This window comes from Thalia democratica, chromosome 4 (assembly GCF_965202585.1).
Source record: "Thalia democratica chromosome 4, ktThaDemo2.hap1.1, whole genome shotgun sequence".
Taxonomy (NCBI): Eukaryota; Metazoa; Chordata; class Thaliacea; order Salpida; family Salpidae; genus Thalia; species Thalia democratica.
Genome location: NC_139168.1, coordinates 51730751 through 51754789, shown reverse-complemented (window position 1 = coordinate 51754789; position 24039 = coordinate 51730751).

Genomic DNA, 24039 nt, shown 5'->3' with positions numbered 1-24039 from the left:
TCTACAGCGTGCTAGGAACTAAAAAAATCCAGGTCACTTTAGGTTCATCAGTTTTAATGCAAAAATCCTTCTTACTTATGCAAGATGTTGAAATAAGGTGGAACTCAACCTACCTAATGCGGAAAAGATTAGAAAAATTAAAAACAAATGGCTAACAACAAATTTAAACCCAAAAATATTTTTACAGCCAATAAATGGAAACTTGTTAGCCTCCTTAATGAACTGCTCGGAACTTTTTTTATATAGTAACACAGAAGTGTAGTAAAAACAACGCATTGCTGTCAAGTTTAATCCCGCATGCAGCAGTTCTAAAACACTTTTTAATCATAAAGTTAATAGTCCACCAGGTCTAGTTTAAGTAGTTCTACAACTTTGGCAGAAAATGTAGAAGAGGCTTTCAAAAGAATATTTTATACTACTAATAACAGTACACAAATAAACCTTCATGATAATGACTTGTTTTTACTCACAACAGCTGTTGATCCACGGTATCGACGTGACTTTTTCTCTGCTAACCTCAAACAGAAGGTTGTAATGCTACTAAAATCACAAGTAAAAAATCATAGCTGTTGTGAGACTGGTCAAAGTGGTCAAGTTCCTCTAGTACTGCCTAATAAACCTAAAGCTTAAATCCCTACAAATGATGTTCCTAAAAAATTTTTGTTGTACAACTCTGCATTTAAATCGAAAAGAAGTGCAAACTCTCACAAAAGTAGGCAACAAGATTCAATTGATCAGGAAATTGAGACAGAAATTAAGGCTTTTTTTGCTGAAGAACACTTATCTGCTGAAGAAGTTAAAGAAGCTGAAGCCTTGTTATGGTGGAATTCAAACAAGAAAAATACACACATGTTGACAGGTTTGCAAGAAGGTACCTTTCGGCACCACTATCTTCTGTTTATTGAGAAAGGCTATTTTCAGAAACTGGTAACTTGTACAAACAAAAACGAAATCGATTGCTTCCAAAAACCTGTGAAAAACTTTTATTTCTTCTTCACAACTTGAAAAAAAGAGTAGGTTTCTTTGTAGCTTAATGGTGTTGATATGAGTAAATGTTATTTACTAAATTATTTATTTTTGTGTAAGTAAACAGTTGCTAAAGAATTTATTGTGAGTAAGTCTTAATTTAAAATCTATCAGAAAAAAAAAATTGTTATTTTTTTAAAGCATTGTAATACGGTAGGACTTTTTATGAGTACTGTTTTATGGGCTTATTTTATGAATAGAATTGCTGCAATCAAATCTGCCCATAATTTGATGTGATGTCATTAAAATTTATGGGTAGTATTACGAAGTTGCTGAAATTAAATTGCTGCAATTAAATGAAAATAAAAATAGCGGCTAGGCCTTTTATAAACATTATGGATAGTTTATTAGTTTATGTAGTTAAGATTGTATAAACAAAAAAAAATAAAAACTTGAATAGGCATAAACCAATTGTTTGATTTATAAGTACATTTATGTAATTTATATTATGTAAACTTCATGGTTGCCACAGGTCAAGCTGAGAAAAATTTCCTGACTTTTTCCTGACTTTTTAATAAAATTTTCCTGACTTTTCTAAATCAAACTCTAATTTAAACTTATTCTAAAATACATAATCTAACACTTTTAAACTATATAAAGCTTTCAATCAAGTTTTATTACAGGTTAAACAGATTTTTTTTGTTGAATTCAATCATCAAACTTCCATTACATCACTTGAACCATCTGTGTATGATTGATGTATTTGCAATAAACAGTTCTATCAGCAAAATACTTGTGTTATTACCTTATAAACACAGCTTTATAAAGAGGTAAAGTAAACACATCAACTTGTTACAAAAAATACAAACTAACTGCCTGATTATAAAGAACTCAATTATTTACTTAAACAAAAAACACTTTGATTTTAAAATTTTGCTAGATAAACTATTGTGTGTATATCACAGTTTCACTATGGAAGTGTCCTTGCTACAGATCACCAATACTAAAATAAAAAGCTTACAAAAACTGTTTGTTCAAGTACAGTACTTGTTCAATATGTTAATAGAAAAAATTTGCAGTTTTTAAGGATATTTTGTTAATTTATACCAGATGAAGGCATTTGAAACTATATAATTTGTAAATTTATAGGAAAATATTGAAATTTTTTTCTGACTTTAAAAGATTTTTATATAATATTTTATCACTTGAAGACTTTGGAAAATAAGGAATTTTGATACACATTTATCAATTATATTTAAAGAATTTCTATAACAAGCACGCACCCATAAGGTACACAAATTTTTTTATTTACTTTAAGGCTAAAATAATGTATGCACACAATTCAGGGAAATAACTGTGTACTTTTGATTAATAAAGTTGAAAATGATTATAGACCTCTTGTTTAGCATTTTATGTAGAAAATATGGACTTAAAAACACAGGATTAAAATTATAATTTCTGAAGGTAACTTTGTTGTTTTTAAAAGTGATAGCTGTTAGGAAATGTGCTCCTAAGTTAAAAGTTCTGTCTACACTTTAAACAAATCCAAGATTTTTCGAACGTGTCAAGATATTGGTCTTCTGTAAAAAGGACAAACAAAGATAAGTTATCATGTACATAATCGAACATCTTGTTATAAATTATTTTACATACTGAACAAATGCATCACCTAATTTTTTAAAACAATTTTTCAAATCATTTGCAATATTTTTCTTTAAACTCTTTGTGCCTACTAATTACTCTGTATTTAGTATTTTTGACAGTTTTTGCTGATACAATAAGATCATCAATAGTATTCTTTATTTTAACTTTATACATTTATATCATCTTTAATCTTTTTAATTGACATTATATCGACTCTGATTTTTTTTTACATTTCAGTGGTTGTTTACCTATGTACTGAAACAAAGCTCTTTTGGTTTTATTTAAACTATAACAGTAATTACTCTAATAAATTTTTTATTAAGTTTATGTTTTATTTTATGTTAATTTATGTTTTTTGTTTAGTTATGTGCACCTTAAATGCCATGGCACTGGAAGCAATATGGGCAACCCCCATCCAAGTTTGTGGTATTCCAACTTATAACGTCAAGGAAAACACAAGTCTGTTATACAATACGTGTTTATTTAAAATTAAAATACTCTTTGATTTGGACAACAGTTTCTTTGTTTTGCAACATCCAAATAAAGTCCAAATAAGGAGTCTTAGGTTTTGGTGATAATCTTTAGTACCATATAGTGATTGTGAAATAGCCTTGAAGAGTCAGTCCCCAGCTCCAGAGTATTTAATTGGAATAAACTCTGTAGGCAATCCAAGTTCCAATAAAGGCTGTTTCATCAATTTCATGAGCTTTATCAAAGTGTACACTTTGTCTGAACTCACTAAGTGGTCTTAAACTTAACCTGGGAAATTCACTAAAAAAAAAAATTGTAAACTCATTTTCTGCCAAATGATTTCATGAACTAATTAATGAAAAAACTTCTTGTGTCATAGCTTTTAGAAAAAATACAAAATACTTGTTACAAAAAATATATAAAACAAAAATAGTAAATGATCATAATTTGTAAGGCTTGAACTAAGATACAAGTTGCTTTTTACTGTTTTACAAAATTCAAATTAGTTTTTAATATGATACATGTCAAAGGTAGAAACCAAAAAGTATGGTAAAACTAAGAAACTCATATCATTAAGCAAATAAGTTCACAGTGCAATAACAAAAAACCACATAACTAAAATGTGCAGTAACTCTTACCAAAATAAAATTAGTGTTTCATAAAAATCAATTAATGAGCATTATAACAAATATTTTAATTTATAAAGACCAAATTAACAACTGTTTTACTTAATATATGTTTATTTTCTATATTTTACAACAATTTAGTTAAGACAAGTTTGTTATCTAGTCTCCTATTTTGCTGCTGACAGTTTTACTTCTTTTTAATGTTTTTCTTGTAAAAAAAGGAACAAAATATATAAATTATGAAAATTATATTTTCTTTTATAAAAAATTACAAAATTAAACTACATTTTAATTTTAATAATTAGAGATAAAAATTGGAAATATTACAAACAAAAAATATAAAAAATATTAATCAGTTTTTATGGTGAAATTAAACTTTGAAATAAAAAAGTGACACACTAAATTTTAAATGATCTAGCTATTGTAAAAAAAACAAGGGTTTATAAATTAAAATAGAAGCAAATTTTTAACACTTAAAATTAACTAATTTAAAATTTTTAATGTTTTGTTTAAGCCAGTATTGTTTACATTGCATAAACAAAAACTTAGAGTTCAACATTTTAGAGACCTAGTCACTTTTTATTGTTTTTTTACAAATCAAAAGTACAAAAATTTCATTTAATTGCAGCAACATCTAAATGACAAATCTAATCAAAGACAGATTTGATTGCAGCGATTCTACCCATAAAATAGTAACCATAAAAAGACGTTGTAGAAGTACAAAATTCAAAATTAGTAGTTTAAGTAGCTTGAAGTTTAACATTTAAATTGAGATTTTGTATCGGTAGATTTTTGTTTTTTTACAATCTTTTTGCTAGTGTTTAAAACAAACATTTAGACAATAACATTGTTTTTTTTAACAAAATATTTGTATTAAACTGTTTTTAATAATTAATGGTATTATACTAATCAAACTTTATAAGGTTGTTCTCTATTGAAACTACATATAACTTAGAACATTTTGGATCCAAAACCTACCGGATCTTAAATTAAAAAAAAAGATCCGGATTGGAACCAGCCAGATATTAAATAGTGGATCTAGTAGATCAATAGATATAACCTTAACAAAACTAAGTATATCAGGCCCAACAGTCATAGTTTAATTATTTCTGATTTTGATACATTTATTGCATTATCTGATAATTGAAACTACTTTTAAAAATGTAATACTAAATTTCATATTTATTGTTTTGTGTAAAAATAATAAAAACTTTATCAACATTTTAAAACGTACAAGCACAAAAAAAAATTATTTAGGATAAAAAAGGAACTCTAAAAATACCTTTTATTTCTTCTTCAGTAAATTGATCCTGAAAAGTTTTTTTTGAAATTTAATTTTTTTTTTAATTGACTATAGTAATAATAATTTTTAAAAGTTTAAACATTTGTACAATAAAACTAACCATTTTAATAAAAACTATACACGGAAATAAAAATTTAATTTAGAAATCTGGAAAGAATTTATTATATATTAAGCTTTCACAGAATCTGTGATATTAAACTATTATACTAAAAAAATAAAATTAAAACTGTTAAAAATTGAAACTGAAACAATGTTAAAGTACCACTGTTTTCTTACTTTTAAATAAATATTATTAAATTCATAAAAATAATAATAAATCTAAGAAATTTTTTAATTGTTTTTAAGATAAACAAAAAAAAGTCTCTATATTGATTGCAGAGTATAGGATTTTATCTCATTTCTAATCCGATCATATATTATGATCATTTCTAACACCATCATTTCTAACATGATCACTTGTAACCCAATCAATTCACACCCGATAATATACCTTATCACTTCTAACCAAATAATATTTAACCCAATCACTTTTAACATGATCATATCTAACTTGATCATTGCTAATCTTATCATATCTAACCCACCGTTTCTAACCTGATCAGTAAAAATTTGTTCATTTTATTTTTTTTAGAAGGATTAATTTTAAAAACAAACTAATCTTAACAAAATTTTTATTATATTAAAATATAGTTTACTTCGTCTTAATCAAAATTTAATGTCTTGTAGTTTTACTTCGAAATATTTGTTCAACTTATTATAATTTGAAAATATTTTCCTTATTTTTACTTATTCTTTAAATCAATCTGCTTAAATATCATTTTTTATTTAAATTAAATATGATTTACTAAATTATTTGAAATTAATTAAAAATTCTGCTTTGATAGATTTTAAGTAAGCTGTTGCATTTATATTTAAGTTAGATCTTATTGTCATTGCATTTCTAAAACATTTTTAATGAAAGTAAGTTCTAAATATTAAACTTTTGCAAATGAAATATTCAGCAAAAAAAAAATTCATACTGCAGCCTCTAAGCTCTAATGCAAATGATGTTTAGTTGTTTACTAATCTATTACTTTTTTATAGTGGTTAGTTTCTATTTTCAGCATAAAAACTAGCATAAATTGTTCAACAAGCTGCACAGACCTATTTAGATAATGGAACTTAAATAACCATTAGGCAAACTTATATACTTTTGTTTTATTTAGTAGAAAATTATACATTTTAGATATAACTTTTCTAAATACAACCTACAAAACAGTTATGTCATTTAACAAACTGCAAAAGCATGTATAGTCTAGCTTTTACTTTGTAAATAAATTCCTACTTAGATATAGTGCAAAAAATAACTGACAATTTAACAAACTTGTTTATTAATATTAAAAGTCCATAGGTAATCAAATCTTGTCAAGGTCATTTTCTTAAAAGTTTTCAGATAAGTTTATACAATATTCGAAACGTTTTTATTACAACTTAACTATAAGTTTTTGTCTTTAAATTCTTTTTTTGTTACTATTTTGTGTTTGCTTACAATGTTTTATTTATTTTTATAAAGTAAATGTAAAAAATATAAATATATCAACATATGACTTAATTTAGTTGTTCTTAAAACGAAACAAAAAAGTGAATCAAATAATAATAATTTTTGTATATTGTATAAAGTTAACTGAAAAGTTTAAAGAATATTATTTAAGAAATACTTGATCACTCTTGGACTTGTGTATTAATAAATAAGAAGTCTGTCTAAGTGTCAGTGATTTTTTACTCTAGGTCTATGTAGAAATTAATAAATAAATAAAAAGCTAGATGGTCAGCCAACACGGTTTATTAAATGACATAATTGTTTTATAGGTTTAATTTAGAATGATCTCAAAATGATGATTTTACACTAAAAAATAAAAGTATTCAATTAACATAAATTTTACTTAAATTCTATTATCTATATAGGTCTGTGCAACTTGTAGAACAATTTGTGCAAATTTTTAAGCTAAAAATTGAAACTAACAACTATTAGATAGTAATAGATTAGTCAACAACTATACAACGTTTGTGCTAGACTTTCTACAGCACATCTTATGGACTGAATTATGAAGATTTTTGTACCTGAACATTTCATTTGTAAAGGTTTAACTTTTAAAATTTTCTTGGTTTAAAATATTTCAGCTTTGTAAATAAAAGAAGATCTAATATAAATATCAAAATAACTAGTGATCTACCAGATCCAAGATTCGGATTCTAGCTGAGATTTGGTCAGATCCGGATCCAGTTAGTTTGGAAAGACTTTGCAAACAGCTTTCTTTTTTAGTTTTATATACTTGGATTATTGTGTTTGGAATACTTAATATATATAAATTAGTCAAGTGTACAGACTAATTAAAGTTTAGTTAATCATTTGTTTTAAACATACAGGTACATAAATCCATTAGAGTAAAAATAGTGAATTGTTAATTTAAAGTTTCTTGCAGATTAGATTCTTTAACTGACTATATAACTTAGTTCTATTTATAAACTTAAAATATTTCCTTTTTTAATATAAAACATATACCGGGCGTGCGCAAATTTATTTTTCATTTAGCCTGACTGAGACCAATTTAGCCTGACATTTTTTCAAAGTAAGGAAAATCCCCTTTAGAAGTTATTTTTGGTATTGGGAGGTCTTGATTAGTACTATTGTAGTCTCCAAATTCAACCAAGTTTATCTCAAAAATATTTTGAGCTTTAAAAATCTGCAGAAGCAACTCATAGCTTAGTTACAACTCAATAAAATAAGACTAAACTGTGAAAAGGGAGATTCACCCCACCTATGCCATAACTTAACAAATTCAGTGATAAGTTTTAAAATAAGTGTTATATCTAATCTACTACTAGTGTAAAAATTTAATATATATTACTGAACACAATTGTTCAATTTAATTAACCACTAAGTAAAAACATGATAACCAGAAAATTTATAATAAAACGACTTGTTTATTAAAATTTAAAATGAAACGCTTACACAAGTACCTAAATAAGTAAAAAATGTTTATTATAGTATTTTGACAAATACTTAAAATTTACACATTATTATAAATCCTAAACTTTAAATAAATATAGTGATTGTTGATGTCCAACCAGATTTAAAAAATCTTAAACTTAAATTGAAAAAAAACCTTAAACATTTTGTTCTTGTAAAGAAAAATGGATTGTCACAAAACTTAGTACTTAATATCTTAAAGCTAAGTTTTAAGTGTTGTGAATATCTCTAATAACTTTAAACAAACAGTAAAATAAATGAATAAACTGCTATAAGTTTTAATCTAAAAAGTATTTGGTATTAAGCCTTTAAATTAGAAATTAAAACAGTTCAACCAACTAAGCTCTGAATACCATAGCTGATGTAAACAAATTCAAACAAACAGCTAAGTTGTTGAACTAAACTGTAATGTTTAAACTGTAATTATGCCATATATAATCTACTCAAAACAAAATAATGAAGATTCTTAATTTTTTTTTAGAAATTCAACAAAAGGTTTTAAGCATTTATTTTTACAGATACTGACTGATTCTGTCTTTAATAACTAAATCTTTATTTAGAAATATTTATAAACAAATTCACATCTCAATTTGATTTTGAAAATATTTCTCAATTTTTTTTTTATCAAAAATTTTCAAGCATTTAAACTGAGAAAAACTGAGATTCTTAAATTTTTAAATATAAAAACTGATTTAGCCTGAAGTTTTTCAATTTTTTTCAAAAAAACTGATTTAGCCTTACTTAGCCTGGCGCACGAACCCTTCATATATTTAAAATGGTTAAAAGTCTTAACAATGTTATAATGTAAAAACTCTACAAATACAGCTCATTTGATATTTGATTACTATAACTTTAAGAGGCAGCAATTGTTCAACAATTTTTTTTTTCATTTTACATAATAATTTTTTATTTAGCCTTGATTTAGATGAAAAATAGTAAATAGTAGTATAATATATTTCTATGAAAAGTTTAAAATTTTGTTTAAAACAACTGTTGCCTCTTACTAAATTTCTTACTTTTTTATATGTAAACATTTGTTAAAGAAGTAATTTTCTATGTTATGGTTCAAAGTTTTGTAAATAAAAATATAAAGTAAAGCTTATCATAAAAAAAAAAGTTAGTTATTTTTAAAGCATTGTTATTTAATTATTTTTTCTTTTACGTCATAAAAGGTACAAATTTCAAGTTTAGTCTACAAGTAGCTTAAAATTTAACATTTAAGCTGAGATTTTGTATAGGTAGATTTTTTTACAACATTCTTTTTCCTAGTGTTCAAATAATAATTTAGACAATAACATAGTGTATTTTTTAACAAAATTTTTGTATTAGACAATTTTTACTTATTATAGGTACTAAAGTAATTAAATTTTATAAACTTGTTCTTTCTTAAAACTACATATTTAAGATCCTGATCCGATCAGATCGTAAATTAAAAAATAGATTTGGATCTGGCCAAATCTTAATTTGTAAAAATATATCCCGATCTGGCCGGATCCTTATTTTAAAATAAGATCTTGATCCAGTAGATCACTAAAATAAATAGTATACTTTTAAGAATATAAACAAGCAGAATTCTAAAGAAATGTCAAACAAATGAGTAAAACTTATTTAATTAATATAAAAAGTTCTATATAAGCAGATTGATTTAAAGGAAAAAAATATTTTGAGATTGTAATAAGTTAATATAAAGTTTAAACTAGAAATATAAATTTTATGTAAATTTTATCTACAACAAAGTAAATTATAATTTTATATAATAACAACTTTGATAAGAATAGTTTGTTTTTAAAACTAATCCTGATTTAAAAAATAAATTTTAAGCAAATTTTCATTCATAGGGTTAAAAAAGGTTGGGTTAGATATTATTAAGATAAAAATTATTGATGGTTAGAAAATGATCAGCTTCCATAGTATAGGCTAGGCATATGACTAGTTAAATTTTATAACTGAAAGAAATAACAAAATATTTGGCTTAAACTGCAGGGTAGCCACTCTTTGAGTCAAAAAACTGTTTTAAGCGACCTTAAACTGTCCTGAGTCATCCAAATTTTTTTAAATCTTAAAAAAGGTTTTCACTTTTTAATTTGATAAAAATCAAGTCTTTTAACCAATTTGGATATAAAATAGCATTATAATAGAACTAAATCTTTTTCAAAATCTATAAAAACCTTTGTTAAAGTTATATAAATAAAATATAAATTAATCAAAAATTTTTCATAAAAAACGGAGCTATCCTGAGTCAGCCTGAATATAAAAATAGAACAGGGTTGCCATTCTTTAAGTCAAAAAAAGTCATGAGTCCATCTTTTAATGTCTTGAGTCATCCTGAGTTTTTTTTTCAAATCTATAAAAAAGTTTATTTTTTACTTTTAAAATATATAAAAACCTATCTTTTATTAAAATTTATTTATAAGATAAGAAAACATTGCAACTAAATCTTTTTTTAAATCTATAAATAAACTAAAATGAAAATTAAAAAAAAATTAGTTATCTTGAATTTTTTTATAAAAATAAAAACAAAACTATCCTGAGTCAGCCTGAGTTTTATAAAAATTATCTAAATATCCTGAGCTGTCCTGACAGGGTTACCTTTTTTTTTTTGAGAACTTTTTTTCAGGTTTTCTAAATTTCTTCCAGGTTTTTTAAATTACACATTTTAGGGTACATTTTTAGTTTAAAATTAAGTTTAAGGTTAAAAACTATTTTAAATAGTATAATGACATTGAAATAATATCTTAATACTTCTTTAAATGTGTTTATCACTTGAAAAAAAGTTTTGATGATGACAAAAAAAATTATCTAAATGATAAAATTTTTGTGTCAAATTGAAATTTTACTACTTAAAATGTACTATTTATTTAAAAATTACAGGTTTTTTTTTCAAAATTTATCAAATTCCAGGTTTTTCAGCCTAAATTGTCAAATTCCAGGTTTTTTGACGACCCTGTTTTTCAAAAACTTTGAAACATCCTTAGTTATACCAAGTGTGTGACAACCCTGACTATAACTGGGTGGGGTTAACATTCTAAATTCTGTGTGACTTTCTTTTTATATAACAATTTTTTCTATCCAAACATTCTGGTATCCTATATTTAAATTTAGAACTTTTTCTTAAGTATAGCTAAAATTAATTATGAAATTTAGGGTAATCAATGGTGTTTCAGTAATTTATCCAGATTTTGGAAAAAACAAATTGTAATGTATAAATTATTAAAAAATTAGAACTTATGGTAACTATCTGAGAACCTTGCAAGATCGAAACCCATGGTTTTTTTTATGGTAGAAAAATCGGTCTTACTCTTTTCTCTACAATGACAAACATTTTATGAAGGTAAAGCAAGTTTACATCATTTGTAATTCTACCTGTCCCTTTAATATTAAAAAAAATAAAAATTAACTATTTTAAATGAAAAGAAATCCTTAGTGACAAGTCATTTGGCAAATACTCACAAGGCTAACACATTTACAAAAAAAAAAGTTTAAAGCTATTCAAATGGTATAAAAATTGTGTATAATGCTGCTTTCAACAATTAAATATAATAACAAACAAATTGTATATACTACACATTTATTGTGTTTTATCTCAAGTTCTTTATATTGATTGAAAAAGTTGTTCAAATTCTCAGTTATTTTTGATTGTTCAAATAGTTTTTGTTTAAAATTCTGGGTTTTTTTTGCCAAAATTTTTAAATTTGGTGTTAAATGGCCGGACTAATATTTAATTATTTAATATTAATTATTTGGGGATTTGAGCTTCATGATTTTCCCACACTTTGTGGTTTTTAGTGTTGAGATTTTAGCCTTGTGAGTGTTCTCCAAATGGCGTGTCACCAAGGGCTTTTTATTTGTTTAAAAGATAGTTTTTTGTTTATTTTATTTTTGGATAGTTAAAGTTAAATATTAATGGGGCAGGTAAAATTACATATGATGTAACACACTCACTTTTCCCCAGAAAACGTTTATCGTTGCAAGGGGTAGAGTTTGAGACTGATGTTTTTTTACCATAAAAAAAAAAAAAAAAAAAAAAAAATTTGAATATTTTAAGGAATTATCTTTTCCAATAAACCTATTACGACTGATGTTTTTAGCCTTGAATTTTTTTGAGTTGTTTTATTAATTAATTGCAGTTTCTTAATTTAAAGTTAAATTTTGAGATATTGACCCTGAAAAATTTCATCTCAACTTTAACTGTATTAAACAGATATACATATTGTGGGAACAATAATAGTGTAGGATAGGGTTGTTTAGAATTGTGTATAAATGAAGCAGTTATTATTATTAAAATGTTTCCACAGTGAATTTTTAAATAATAAACTTTCTTATTTTAAAAAAGATTCATAAAAGAAAAAAAATACCATTAAACAGTTTCTAGACTTCTGTGAACCAACAATTGCATAGTATGATATTTAAGTTTAAATAAATATATATTTTATTTATACTTAAAACTATTTATTTTTGAAATTTTGTCAACAATGACTTAAAAAAACTCCTTTTAGATTTTTTTATTGTGTATCAAGACCAAAAGGTTTCCGTTTTTTTTTTTGTTAGCTAAATTCTGACTGTTTAAGTCTCGTTTTCAATGTACTTGTTTTTGTAACGTTTATGTAATAGTTACAAAAATTAATTAAACTAACATTTATTATAAAGCATCAAAGTTTTAGACTACTTTGTTTAAAAAATTTACCAAACCTCTATGACATTTTTTATCTCTACATGCTAAAATAAATCTTTAAATAGCCAATTGTGTGAACTAAATAGACAATTTTTATTTCAGTCTTTTTAATACTAATATTTATAATTAATATTTTTTCATTTAGATTTATTTACATAATAACTTTCGTTTTAGTAAAGCTTAAACAAGTTCTCGACAAGACGTTAAAAGGTATTTGTGGTGTGCAACTCGATAACCAAAAGGTTCTTTGTGCACTAGGTCCAGGACCAAATACTTTGAGCGTATTTTTGTCGGTTAATAAACTTTAGACAAGCTAAAGTTTTGTGTACTAAAATAACAATGCTAAAGTACTATATTTAAGTTTATACAAGATGATATTTTACTTTATTTTTATGAAACTCAAACTGTTGTTAAAATATTTTCTTCAACTTTTTAAACAAAGTTGCTTATACTAAAATATTAATGCTTTACAAAAATGAATAGAAAACTTCGCCTGCAACGTTTTTTATAGTTTTTAAATTCAAATTGTTAAAAACATCAAAAATTAAGATTTTTTATAATAATTTTTTACAATTATAAATTTAGTTTAACACTTATAAAATACTTATTTTCATTGAACAATCATATTTTTCTAGTTAAAAATAAAATAAAAAGTTACTAAGTTTAAGTTTTTATAATTTCGCAGCTACTTTTTTCAACGAATATTTTTTATTAATTTAATTCATTAATCGATAGAAAGAAGCGCTCAAAAAGTTTGGTCTAAGGCACCAGGTTACAAAAAACCTAACCTTTCATCGATTTTTACAGTACACTACATTAAATTTCTTTAAGAAAATTTTTTGATTAGAGTTTTAAAAAGTGTCAACTTATTGATCCAACTAATTTTTTATTTAGGAAATTACTTAATTATTAAGAACTAAGATATCGAAAAGTTAGTTATGTTTAATTCTAAATATCTTTTTTATAGATCTCACAAAAAGCCGTTTCGATAAAATTTATTGGAAGAAATTGATTTAGTTTTTAGTCAAACAAATATGAATCAACTATATTTAAATTAGTTGACTGGAATGCTTATTCGTTTACAATTCAACTGAAAATTTATTTTAGGAAATTCATTTAAATAAAATAAAAGTAGCAAAGATAAGTAATACATTTATTTTGAAGAAATTCTTTGAAGTAATAAGAATCAGAATTGATTTGAATTAGATAGAAACTGAATGGATATTATTGAAACTGGTATTATTTGGGTTAGGTTAAAAGTAATTGCAAATGTTTTAAGGAAAAAAAATTGTTGAATAAAATTCAAAAAAATAAGTTATAAAAGTTTGCTAGGAAAAGTTTATTCGAATGGGGATTCATTGGTTCAATTTAATTCCAGAACATTAATGAACGATTTTTTTACGCCTCAGTGTTAATACTGTTTGTGTGATTATCATTATTTTGAAGTTTATTGTCAAACGAAGGACCTAGGCATTAAAACTTAAGCCGCTTAAACTGTAACACACTAACATGAAAAGAAAAAACAAATTACAAGTGTTAAAATAAACTGAAAAAAACTCAAACTTTCATAACTAAAATATTCAGACGATTCTAAAGCTATTAATTTCCAAAACAATAGTTTTTTAAAATAAGCACCTCTTGTCAAAATTTTTTCAGAACCTGGCTCGAAATTCTAGGAACTTAAGTCAACCATTCTTCATCAAACAATAAATTTCAAAACGACATTTATTTCTAACTTTAGATAGAGATTTTCATCTTGTAGAATACTGATATCAACAATTATTCGTTATTCATCGTGTTTTTTAAGTTTTACCACGGCAAATTTAGTTTAAAATTACTTCAAAAATGTGGTAGCAACACTTTATAAATCTAGCTTACAAATCAAGTGAGCACCCAATAATTTTAGAATCTAAAGCCCCCAGCACATTAACAATAGACTGGCCAAAAAATCAATATTAAAAAGTACTAAAGATTTATAAGGGAAAGGTGTTGCTTACAAATCGGACTACTAATAAACTAGATACCACAAAATAAATCAATAGTTAAAGAGATGAACAAAACTAATGACTTATAAGTTTTACTGGTAGATATTTTATTTAAATCAAACTTTTTTAACTTTAATCGAAAGTGTTCAAGATTTTTGCAAGATACAAGTTCATTTGGAAGTTCGTTCCACATTTTTACCGTACGATAGAAAAAAAAGTTTTGCCAACCAATATTGTTGAAATGGTATTTGCATGTATAATTTCTATTATTACCTCTGAGTGGGTAATTATTTTTATAAGGTTTAAAAAAAGTTTGTGAATCAATAGTAGTTTCATTGTTAATTAGTTTAAAAAAAGGAATAAGATCAAATTCAAGTCTTCTGTACTCTAAAGTTTTTATATTAAGCTTTGTTAGTCTGTCTATGTAAGACGTGTATGAAATATTGCACCGATTAAAGATTAATCTTGTAAATTTTCTTCAAATAGATTCTAGTTCGTTGATGTCTTTTATAGAACATGGAGACCAACAAAGGTGTGTTGTATTCAATCTTAGGACGGATGTAAACTAGGTACAACTTTTTAAGAATTACCAAATCCGTAGATATAAAGCTTTTTAGAATTTAAAAAGATAAATTGATGTAGTACGGTAAATATAGTTAATGTGATGGTTCCATGTTAAATTACCTGAAATTAAAATTCCATTGTCTTTAAACACTTCAGTTTTAGGTAAGATTACATTGTTTATTTTAAAGACAAACGTAAGAATAAATGTACTTCTGTGAATATTTAAAACATGACATTTGCTGGGATTTAGATTCAATTTCCTATCTTTTAACCAATGGTAAATTTTATCTAAAGATTTTTGTAAAGCTAAGTTAGATTGGCTAAATATTTTTGTGTCGTCTGCAAAAAGCTTAATATTGCTATTAGGATCAACTTCTGAGGCTATATCAATTACGTAAATCATAAATAAAAGTGGGTCAATAACCCCTCCTTGATGAACTCCACTAAACATTGGTAAGGATTCTGAGGACGTGTTACCGATAACTACTCTTTGTGTTCTATCTGGAAGAAATTCTTTAAACCATTCAGCTAGATTTCTATTAATTTTGTATTGAGATAAAGTTTTAATTAACTTAAAATGAGAGACAGAGTCAAACGCTTTCTGAATGTCTGTATAAATTACATTGATAGATTTATTGGTAAAAAAAGATACTAACCATAAATGAAAGCAATCCAATAATTGAATACAGGAAATTCGTTTAGGAAGAAAACCAAATTGTTTCGGAAAAATAAGATTATTTAAAAAAATATGATTAAGTATTTTTAAAGAAATTGTATGTTCAAAAGATCTGCAAAAGCTACTAGTTAGTGAAAATGGTCTGTGGTTTAATGGATTATTTCTGTTTCCTTTTTTGTATATTGGTATAATATAAGTTATTTTCCATTGTTTTGGTATGAAAGATATAGCTAAAGAGCAATTAAAAATTAATGAGATTAGAAAAATAAGAGAGCAAATAAACTATTAGTTTACTTTTATTTATTTTGTAATTATGAATTTTGTTTTATAAGTGATGATTTTAGACAAACTTCTTTATTGTGTGTACTAGGTAATATATAAGTTAAAATTTTTTGAATTGAATTTTTTTATTTTATTTAGTTCATTTGTATATCATATTGTGTTTTCACTTAAATTATGTTTTTGTATATACATATATTTATATAATTTATCTTAAAGTGTTGAATATAAGTTTATTTTCCTTTATATCTTTGTGTGTCCTGTTTCAGTGGCTCAGGTTTTGATGCCTGAGTCCAACATTGCACAATAAACAATATAATAATAATAAATAGTTCGTTTCAAAAAATATGAAGCTATATTTTCTGCTGTTCTAAATTTTTTATATTTTAAATGATTTACAGATTCAATTATTTCATTATTACTAATAAAAAAATCTTGCATTTCAGGACAATTTTTATCAATATGTTTAAAATGTTCATCTTCATAATCTTTACTAAATACTTTTTGGAATGATTTGTTAAAACAAGAGGCTTTATCAACTTTAGAAGTTATGGTAAATTGTTTTCATTAAGTAAAAGAGGAAAGGAAGTTGTTAGATTTAGCTTTGATTTTACAAAAGAGTAAAACTTTTTTGAATTTGTATTTTGACAAAAGCTTTTTTCATGTTGTATGTCGAAATTTTTTACAGCATTTTGGTATGCTTTTGAAACTAGCTTGTGTTTTTTAGTAATCTGCTGATCTAACTTGCATTTTTTGTTTATATTTTGCTTTTCTTTTAGTAGCTTTTTTAAATTTGAACGATATATATATATATATATATTTTTAAGGTACAATTTTTTTGATTGCAAGATTAATAATGTTAACTAATTCATCATAAAACTCCTGTAATTCTTTTAATTTATTATAAATAAATTTCCAATCTATTAGTTTAAGAACTTTATATTTATTTAAATGTTTAAAGCATAAACTATTTTTTTATATTCCTTAACGTTACATATAATTTTCGAGTCATATTCTGATATAAATAATTTGCTCGTGGATTTCTAAGATTTAGGCTTCAGTTTTATACTAAGTTGATTTTCACTCATAAAAGTTTGTGTTTGCCTTTTTTTTTGAAGTGAGTTTTTATATTAAACCATCATAAATCAAAGTTTTAGTTGCTATGATTTAACATTAATTCTTTCCATTAAACTTTTTAAGCTTTTTTTGGATTTTTGTTTAGTTTTAAATAAAGATGTGCTAATGGTTGTAACTTATTGAAACACAAAAATAGAAATTATAAAAAAAAACCTCATTTTAAATTATATCAGTTGACAAATAGTATACTTATTCTTACATTATGTTCTTTATAATTAATAAAAATAAAAGTTGGTTAGTAAAGTTATTAATAATATAAAATCTTACTTAATAGTTTTTGTGTACTTAATTAAAACTGAAACAAGCCAAGCAAAAATACTTACATTTTTCAAATCAATAGTTTCTTAAAGAATAAATACTTAAACTATTTTCAATAGTAATTTAAAATTTATTTTTAGATTTAAAAAAAGACATTAAGTTGTTAGAGGGAGTAATTTTTGCTTCTAGTGATTAAAGAAAATTTAAAAATTTGTTATTAACTTAAAGCTAAATTATAATACTAAACAAATTTAAAATTAATGCAGTAGTTATAATTTAGTAGTTTGAAGTAATACAGTAAAAACTAACTTTAAAGTGTAGTAGTAAAAGTATAATAAAAATATATTTAAAATCTTTTATTTCAGTTCGGATAGCTTTGAAAAGCTATGTATAACAAAAAATAGTTAGATAACTAAAATAATAAAACATTTGTACTGTTTGCTAATTAACAAACTACTTTTTTAATTATGAAATATCTTGTTAGTACTTAGCTTGCTGTTTTAATGTAAACTGTTATAGATTTATAATTTTTTAATAGTACCTGTTTGGTTCAAAAATTACATAAATTTATTAGTAATCTATTAATTTGTGACACAGTAACAACTAACTATACTTATAACTAATGAGCTTCTTTACTTTAGTAAATTAATTCATTAAAAACTTCAATATATTTTTATTTAACCAAGTTAAATTCTAGTAATACACTTTTTTATAATTCAGCTGTGCAAAAACAACTAACTCTCGTAGTCTCTATTGATTTTATTGTATATATAGTTACTTAGTTTAACTTTAAGTAATAGTTTAGTTTTAGAATCTTCCTAAAAAAACATTTACGTATACTATACTTTTTTTAGAGATCTATAGAAAAAACAATTAAAACTACTGAATATTTATTACTTGTTATTTTATTAATTGGAATATAGTTTGAATGTAGAAAATAGTTTTTTTAGTTTTAATCATTAAAGTTGTTAGAAGTTTTAAAATTTTGTTTTAGTCTTAAAAAGAAGCAGTTAATTTTTGAATAGTTTGTTTTTTAAATACATAGCACTTTTAATCAGTTACCCTAAAACAATTTTTTGTAAATAAGTATACTAGTTTAATTTTATTTTCGATGCAACAGACCATTTATTTTAAAGTTTAGATTAAGTAGTCTTAAATTCTTTTGTTTTAAACGTTTATAGCGGTGTTCTTAAACCTTTTTAAAAGCTGTGCACATTAAGTAACTTATAAATACATTTTGTGCACATTAGACTAAAAAATATAACTTTTATTAAAAAAAGCGTTAAGTTTTTTTTTTAAACGTCTTAATGTATGAATAAGGGTTTTAGAGCTGTTAGTTTACGTTAAAAATAGCTTTTTATAATGCAAAACTACGAAATAAAAGTCTGTTAAAAAATCATTTACCTTAATTAACTTCTATTCACAGTTAAAATGATCTCTACGCACACTACTGTGCACAGGTATACACCATAAAGACCCACTGATTTAAGCAGTTTACTACCTTTATAGTACTAGTCGTATTTCTTTAACATCATTGTTATCAATTATGACTTATAAGTTAAAAATTTTCACTCAAATCTATCTAAAAACTTTATTAGCAATCCAATTGCATAAATGTATAACAAAAAATTTGGTTTAGTTTTTTCACTAATGTATAAACTGAATAACTCTTATTGTTTGGTTCAGAAGTAAAAAACTAAACATAGCATGTGTTTAACAATTTGTGTAACATATCTTTTTGTGTAATTAAACTAGTATACATACAAGTTAAAATATTATTAACAATTCTTACTTTTTAAAACCTTTTAAAACAAAAATTTAAAAATATTTTTGATTATAATTTATGATAATATCAAAATTATTTTATTATATTGAAATTAGATTCTGTCTATAAAGATTTTACATATATTTAAAAAAAAGTTTGTTAATGTCTATAAAAATATACTTTTTTCTTATGGCAATAAAACTTTTTAGTTAATTGATATGAAGCATAAATATCAAATAGTTTTGCTAACAGTAAGCGTGTTTAGCTGTTTCAATTTGATCCAATCTATCAGTGAAAATGATTTGAGGTTTAATAATTTAAAATTGTGTTTTCCAACGCACACAAAGAATCATTATGTCCTTGATGAGCTACCTGACTGTTCAAGTATATTTAAAAGCGATAAACCTGTTTCTTTTGAGGTTGATATTTATACTCCAAGTTCGGCTATAAAAGAATTAAAAGGATGGGCTTGCTCATTTCAATATGACGACGAACAAAAAACTTCATACCTTTTTTCTACAGGAACAGACCATATAGGTAATGGAATGACAAGAAATTTTGACTATCTTTATCACCATCAGTATAAAAAAAAGCATATAAATAGTTTTGAAGAGTTGTGTAGGTACTGGATAAAAAATAAAAAAGATCCGTACTATGGAGATCTAAAGGTAGATGGAACTGAGTCCGAAGAAGAAAACACGAGCTGGTCAACTAACTTGAAACACAAGGAATGGGCAACGATTTTTGGTAATTACGACAGAGTCTGGAATCCAACTTTGATAAAGACAAGTCTATTCTACAATTTAGTCCGTCAGAAAGCAACAAATATATTAGACCACAGTGTAACCTGTGACTTAAAAAAAGGAATATGTCTTTCGCCGCGCTATTTGTTTGTTTTGGAAAGTAGAATAAAAAACAATCAAGAGAAATGTACTGAAAGAAAAAAACCAATTGTGAAAAAAACTAGAGCTTTGATGTTTAAAGATGACAATGAAATTAATAGTTTTATTTCTGTACCTAAAATGGATCTGGTGTTTAGCAGCTTTGTAAAATGTCCTCAACACCTGCTTGATTGTTACGCAGAAAATAAATATGAAATTTTAATTTGCACTAGCAACCATTACATGATTGCAAGTAACAATTATAAAGAAGGATTAATAAAATTTCAAAACAAAGATGAAGAAAAAAATAGTGTAAATAGCAATTCTGCGGTTGAAAATGTTGTAAACATGTTATATGAAACTGACACAAGTATGTTTATAGTTTGTAAGTCTAAATACTCTTAGTGGTTTCAACTTAAATTAAAAAGTTACTGATTTACAGACATGACATAAACTTAAAAAAAAAAGTTGGCAGTTTCCTTTTCAACCCACTAATAACTTAGATAATTTTTTAGGCGTAATCTAAGCATAAAAGTAACTTAATTAACAAAAAAAATTCAAAATAACAATGTATCTTTTAATTTTTTTTATTTAATCTGATACACGAAGATATTTTATTATAAACGTCTCTTAAATCAGAAATAAAACGTAAACTTTATCTTAGACTTTTAATTCTCAGTAAAAACTCTCTTTAGTTTTGAGTTTATAAATACTTTACCTAATTGTTTATAAAAGCTGTTAAATCGATAAAAAGTTTAAAAAATTTCGTTTTGTCGCTTATTTTGCGAGTTTTGAACCTAAACCTAGAAGTTTTTATATAACTAACAAACTTGTTGAGTTTATAAATTTCAAGCACTTTTAGTATTAAAAGAACAATAACATACATATTAGCTTTACTCAAAATGTAATAAAATATACCAAGTCCAGTACTATTTTTACTAGACAACATGAATGTTGGAATGCAAAAAGTTGAGCATTATTTAGTTAAGGCTCAGTGTGAAAACCAAATACTTCACCTAGCCAACCTACATGCAACGCAGTATATAAATCCATCTGCTGTTCTAACTTCTTTGATTGGAAAAACAGTTTTCGGATCAATGAGTAGTGGTACTCTGCAAGAAATTCTTTGTTATACAGTTAGTAGTTATTACAAAAACAATTTAGAAAATATTGTATTACATTTCTTTAAGAAATTCTTTATACATGATTATTTTATTTGCTTGCTGACAAAGCTTTTGAAAGTACTTCAAGCAATAGTGATGTTTTAGAGTATAAAAACTTTGTTGATTTTTTTAGGTTTAATTTTTTCTGTATTTAGTATTGTTATACTTTATTTATATGATTATAATGACAAAAATCACCAAAAACGTTTGACATACCAGGAGATTTTGACAAACATAAATTTCATAACTTTGTTACTGTACACTATGTATAGTACTAGTGTTAAAGTTTAAGTATTTAACTTGGAGTAGTGTGAAAATCTCAGAAGCTCATATTTGAAAATAATATTTATTAAACTAAAATTTAGGACAACTTAAGAAAAATGATAGTATAATGCTTATTAAAATCCAATATTTAAACATAATGATTAAAAGCATATAATTTTTTGATAATTTAAAGGTAAATTCTACAATGCATAAATCACTTAAAGTCCGAGACCGTGTAGCTTCTATGCCAATATTTGATGTCTTTTTTAATGGTACGAAAAAAATTGCTCAATTAACAAACGATGGTTATCTTCGCCTTGGTTTAAGTGATTTTCTGTCTCAAGCTGAAAAGTCTGTGGTTGTTTTTGAAATAAACGAAAAGAGTTACGCATTTCACGATGGTTATTTACAGTTTAACTCTAAAAGTTCGGTAAAAGTTAAAAAACTTCATTTGATGCACGACAAGTTTGAATTTCACGGAGACAAGATGAACTATAAAGTAAAATTTTGTAAATTTTATGATGCAATGTTTATCTCTAAAATTTAATTTTTTATTAATATTAAATTTGTTATCTTTTATAATGCTAAAAATTAACAACAAACTAAAATACTAAAAGACTTTTATCATTTTTTGTAAAATAAATCAGAACTGTCAATTACAGATTATCGATATTTTCTAGAGAAAATTAAAAGATAACGTTAAGAAAAACTTTAGTTAAAGCAAAATCATATTTTCTAACAGATTAATAAACATATGTTTGCTGCAGCAACACCTCCAGCTGGGTTTGACAAACTTCATCAAGGTTTGTACGCCATGCAAACGCTTACTCACACCATGCTAGTTTCTAAAGGAATGGAACCAGCAAGCGTATCTGAATTTCTTAGCAAGCCATTACCCGAAGAAAAGTATCACAAGTTTCTTAGTGATATCAAAAGATTTTTTAGTATGGGTGTTGTTGAATTTTGTATAAAAATTCTTACTTCGCTTTGGGGAATCATCTTCACTGTCGGATCGACTTTTTATAGTTTTAGATTTGTTTACAATTATATCAGTGTGATCAGAACAAAAAACAAAAACAAAACTGAGGATACTAAAACAAAAGTTTAAGGTTGACGTCAATAGAAGACCAAACATATTGATTAAACTAATGAAGTTTTTAACAGAACAAAACATTAAACTTAAAAAGAGGTTTATTTGGAAAAATTTAAGAATATATTTTTATTTTTTTGCAAAATTTTTAGAATTTTTTATAGATTCAACCACAAAATATTAAAATATTTTAATTAAGTTGCTTATTAGCTTTTTAGTGATAAATGCTATAAAATACATGGTTTTATTTAACAAATTGCTTTAATTAAGTTTTATAGTCAAATCAAATTGTATTTTGCGATTTCGACAGTTAGCTATCGTTTTTTTTTACTGGTTAGTATTTTAAACTCGTAGCTCTAAAAGCATTAGCTTGTGTGTAACAGATATTAAAACTTTAACATATCTAAGCAAAACCTTATTCTTAAAAATATTAAGTCCTAACTTGTGTTTTATTACTTTTTTATAAAATGCATTTTTGTTTTCTTCTTGTCTTTTGTCTTTTTTTGTTTGATTTTTAGTTTAAGTGGCCCAGGTTTTAATGCCTAGGTCCAGTGTTTGACAATAAAAAATAATAAAAAACTAATATTATTCAGAAATCAACAAAAACCATAAATTAAAGATCTGTTTTTAAAGTCTAGTTTACATACAAATATATATTGCAAAAAATAATTGTAATTTATTGTATAGGTTACAATTGGCGTCCTTCAGGTAAATAAGACCAAGACAGTATTTACAAAAATAAATTTTACTAGCATATACATTTTATTTTTAAGGCAGTATTTATTAGATTTTAGTCTCACATTCTTAAGTTTTTGTCATTTAAATTTTATAGTGCATTTTATATAACAGTAGATTTAGAGATATTTTATAATTAAACTTGCATTAAAATTTTAAGAAGCAATACTCACATTTACTACCTGCCCCTTTTAAAAGCCCTTGAGGTTTAACCACAACCAGAAAGTATAGTTGGTTATGAAAACTAACAGGCAATATGGTTTTTTTTGAACTAAGTGTCATAGGGAGATTAAACAATAAGTCCACAAAGTCAAAAAAGAAGTAAAAAATTTAAAATCGACAAAGTCACTATAGAACTGACAAAATTTGAGTCCACAAAGTAAACTTGAATCAAAATATACGTGTTTAGTTAAAAGAATAGTTTAAAGTAAAATGCAATTATAACTTACAGTAGTAAAAAGGTTTTGTAAAATAAAACTTGATTTTAGTTTTAGTGATTTACTATAAAATTCTATAATTATTTTATGTATTCCAACTGAAACTGAACTAT